The 4,239-nt window shown below is 40.3% G+C and overlaps 1 long non-coding RNA gene across 1 annotated transcript; it reads left to right on the forward strand.

Moving 5' to 3' along the window:
• The first annotated feature begins 1,534 nt into the window (after positions 1-1,534).
• On the forward strand, positions 1,535-2,825 carry LOC138067033 (uncharacterized). Its single transcript, XR_011140702.1, has 3 exons — positions 1,535-1,615; positions 1,705-1,823; positions 2,753-2,825. It is a non-coding gene; the product is annotated as an uncharacterized lncRNA (long non-coding RNA).
• Positions 2,826-4,239: the final 1,414 nt, after the last annotated feature.

Here is a 4,239-nt window from a genome sequence, read left to right on the forward strand (position 1 = left end):
ATCCCAGTTTGAAACTGAATCAGAGAAGTTATGTGATAAAATAACTTGTTTTATAGCTTCTAAGACCTTTCTTAAGTCAGTTCTCCAGTGCATAAAATGCTGGGCTGTCTAGATAAGTTACACTTGAGAAAATTAATTTTTACTAAGATCCCAAGTGAATTCAATGGAAAGAGAATCAAATGTCCTTAAGCAATTACAACGTTGCAAATTATTATTCTACGGCTAAAAGTGGAAAATATTTTACATATCTAAATTATTTCAATACTTTGAACAATAATAATAAAGTAACAAGTGCCTGAAGTTAATATACTATTCAGAGCCATTTTTAAACAATGGTCTCTGAAGTGAAGGTAAATGATTCTTATTTATTGTTATATGATCATTTGCTTTAAACATTTTTTACAGGAGTGACATACAGAGAAGGATGAATTCTGCGTATTTGTATCCGTAAAAGGTTAGGGAGCAGGCATTCATCAGCAGTGACAGGCCGTTCTGTCCCGCTGTTGTATACGTGCAGTGCTGACATGAAGAACAGGATTTTGTAACCTACCGTCAGTGAGAATGGGATCAGCTATAAACTGAGGTTTACAGTGTTTTATATGTACCTTAATAGATGGATGATGTGTAAAGCAGATTAAGTAGGTGACTGTTTTAACCGTTATATGTACTGCTGTCTAAAAAAAAAATCAGTTTTGCCTGTCCTTGTAGGCGTGAGTAATATTTTTAGGCACCAAAGCTTTCTAGGAAAGTCCCTACAGTATCTGTATTTCTGTTACTAGATACACACACAACCACCTAAGTTGAAGCAGCTGCCTCTAATTCATGCCTAAGTCTGTACAGGATTCTCAAAGTGCACCTTTGATTTTCCACATGCCTCACCTTCAGGATTTCATCTGGCTAACACACTTGAAGCGTGACTAAATTTCACACAAAGACAGTTTATATTTTAGCATTATGGAACAGTCACGTGAGATGAGGAGACCCATGCTACAGACCCTGGCTGAAATCTGATATCTCCCCTTCTAGGAGAGTGCCCTAACCTTTAGATTGTGTATGTTCTGAGGCTGCATTGATTAGATTTTTCTACATGAAAAAAAAGTGAGTGTGCAGTGAACAACAGTGTGAATTTACAGTACCCTTGCTAACCCCCTGCATGGGAGTTAATTTACACATTTTGATTTCAGTAAGCTACCTTTCACAAAGATATTTTTACTCCATGCTCATGTTATATACACATAGCCTTTGCTGGTATCCAACCTTGGCGGCATCCAGTCTTGAGCCTTAACTTACTGCCCAACATATTCAACCTCTTGGCCTCTTTTATCCCCTTGGAGACGGAGGAAAGCCAGCTAACACTGGTGAACTTGTCTTCCTCCAACATACAGGTTTGACAGTGGGACGTGAAATAATAGCAAACCTACAGAAACTTGGGCATCACAAATGGTAACTAAGAGGAGAGAGGTAACAGCTTATTAAGCTGCCTCTTTAGTCTAAGTGGTCACCTGTGGTTTAAGCTAACCATTTTGCCTTTACACAGGAAAGGACTAGGAGCATTCATGTGGTCATTTACTGCTGAGAGACATTTTCAGAAGGCAGTACTCTACTGAGGAGATGTGTAAGTTTGTGAGTTCTTCTACTTTCTTTCATTACTAAGTCAAGTGGGATAATTTAAACCTATTGAAATAAAATTTTTGAACCTTATAGGATGACTTTGCTTTCCCTAAGTGAAACTGGAAAAATCAACATCTTTTCATGACATGATCAAAATGGCTATTTCCAACAGAAAAAACATCCCATCAGCTGATGATGGACAAAATCTAGTGGTGAGTAGTTTTGCAAGCTGTAGACTTACCTGAATGCAGATATAAGGGCCTTCTGTTAATTGCTCATTCTTCTAATGCTTCTTGAATTTAAACAGTTATATGCTACTGTAAGAACTTCAAACCTTTTAATTTTCCCCTTCTCTCTAATGACTGGGCATGGTAAGAGGTGAGATTTTAGTGAAGCTTCTAAGAACTGTGGCATTTTTTTAGAATAGCTAGAGGCAAACCACATATCTTTTTGCAATGCTGTTGGATGGATACACTGTCACACAGATAAAATCAACATTCTGCAATTATAATTAAGATACAGAATGTACTGTTTTATGGTGTATAGTTTGGAGACTGTTACCATATAGTAGATTTTAATTTTGCTCAGATAATTCACTCACCAGTTATTCAGCCAGTCTTTACAGACTGTCTCTCTCCTTCCATCCCCTCCTTTTCTCATTTATTCATGTATTTCTTATAGCTGCATCTGAAGAACTTACAATGGGTCTTCAGTGGGTCTTCAATGTCCATCTCCATCTCATGTCCATCTGAACTGTAGCTCAACATAATTTTACTGAGTGAATAATTAGCATTTAAGAGTGCAATGCTTACTCTAGAATCTATAAACAGTTCCCCTTTCTACTAAGGTTTGAATGCATTTTCTGCATTAGGAAATGATGAACAACCCTATTCACCTCTATTAAGTGTTCAACAAAGGCTAACGAATGTGATGCCTAATATGACTCCTTTTCCGTGGTAGATGATCTATCTGCTCATTTTCTCTTCTGTTTTCTTGTATTTTTGTATGTTCCTCCTCATATGGAAATCACCATAGAGAATGTCAGAAGTCTGTCTCTTTGAGCTGCTATTGCTGAGTAATCATAGCTTAGCATGCACTTTATTTGATGAGTGATAGATGTTTTTCTCCAACAATTGATTAGGGCGATTCAGAAAATGCTGAGACAGTTGCGTAGGAGGCTACCCATGGGTGCGACTGCAGGCATAGGAGCTGAGGTGACTGAGCATGCTGGTGTATGCTATAAGCCCTAGGAACTGTTCAGAGACGGTGGCGACTATCCTACAGGGAAAGGGCCAGGTCAGAAGGTAAGTAATATTCAGGGTTGTGTTTGGTAGGTCAGACTGGAAAGGTAGTGGAGTTCACTTGGTGCTTGGTCACAGTCAAAGATAAGTAGTAGGTAGCAAGCAGTCTGTTAAACCTTGTGCTTAGGGCCACCTCTCAGAAAGAAGAGGTTTTGAAGTTAGCTGGTGGCCTGTGAGGTTTAACAGAAAGTACAGAGACCTACAAGCACCTATGAATACAAAGACCCTGTTGGGGAGTTGTCCTTCTTTGCTCTAGGTGGCCTGAAGGATTTGGAGATCTCCCAGCCTGGGTTTTGGAGGATGGGAAAGGCATCCATTTTACATCGTAATCTCTGGAAAATAGATAGTTAAATAAGACCTGAGACCTTCTGTTCAAGTTCTACTATTTCAGTGCCTGTGTCATCCTTTCTCTTATTGTCAGAATCAATGTGGGATGTGATGATGTAGCAAATGGCAGCAAATGCTGTGGTTAAAATATTTCTAGACTTTGTCTGTTTTAGTATAGGCTCTGCAACAGATCATAAATGTCATGTTCACATATCTAATATTCTAAAATAGCAGATTATTTTAAGAAATAGTATAAGATCATATATTTGGAGATGAGCGCTTGCCCGGAAGAAAAAGAAGAACGCTTACGGCTGACCCTCCAGATTCTTGTATGTGGAAGTCACGTGAATAATGTTCTTTGCATGGATAGTCTTGAGAAGGACTCCTCTATTGTAATTTGCTACCACACTAATGTCAAAATTCATTGTTTACACTGGGAGTATTTTCACAATGAAGCTGATTTAGTCCCTAGCTCTATATTGCTGTATCTGGCTTCTGACATCTCCGTGTCTTGACATCACTCCCAACTGGATCTCTGGGGACCTTAGCGAGATGCCTTCTTCTGGGGGTGAGATTGAGGAGGAGGCTGGGTGCAGCAGGACCTGTTACCTCCTATGAGCCCCATCGCTTCATGATGCGTGGGCAGCGAAAGCTCACCTCAGGCCACAATGTACTGTGTAGAAGCATACCTTTGGGGTTCGAGGCGGTAGAGTTTGAAAGCGCTCAGCACCTAGCAGGGAGCGAGGGATCATTGCCCCCAAGTAATGGAGTACATTGCTAGTGAGTAGATTACTAGTACAACCTTCCCGCCCTGCTCTTCATTGGAGGCTTAGACTACTTTTTTGGAAGTGGGCATACAGGAAGACGGCTGTGTACGTGGAGCTTGAACAAACTGGTAGCTCTGCCCCTATGCTCTGTACTGCCAGTTAGCTCCTCGCGTGGCTCCGCTGTACCCGTTCTGCCTTTGTGGTTCCCACTAGGGTTTGTGGGAATTCTGCAA

This window comes from Struthio camelus, chromosome 4, assembly GCF_040807025.1.
Source record: "Struthio camelus isolate bStrCam1 chromosome 4, bStrCam1.hap1, whole genome shotgun sequence".
Classification (NCBI taxonomy): domain Eukaryota; kingdom Metazoa; phylum Chordata; class Aves; order Struthioniformes; family Struthionidae; genus Struthio; species Struthio camelus.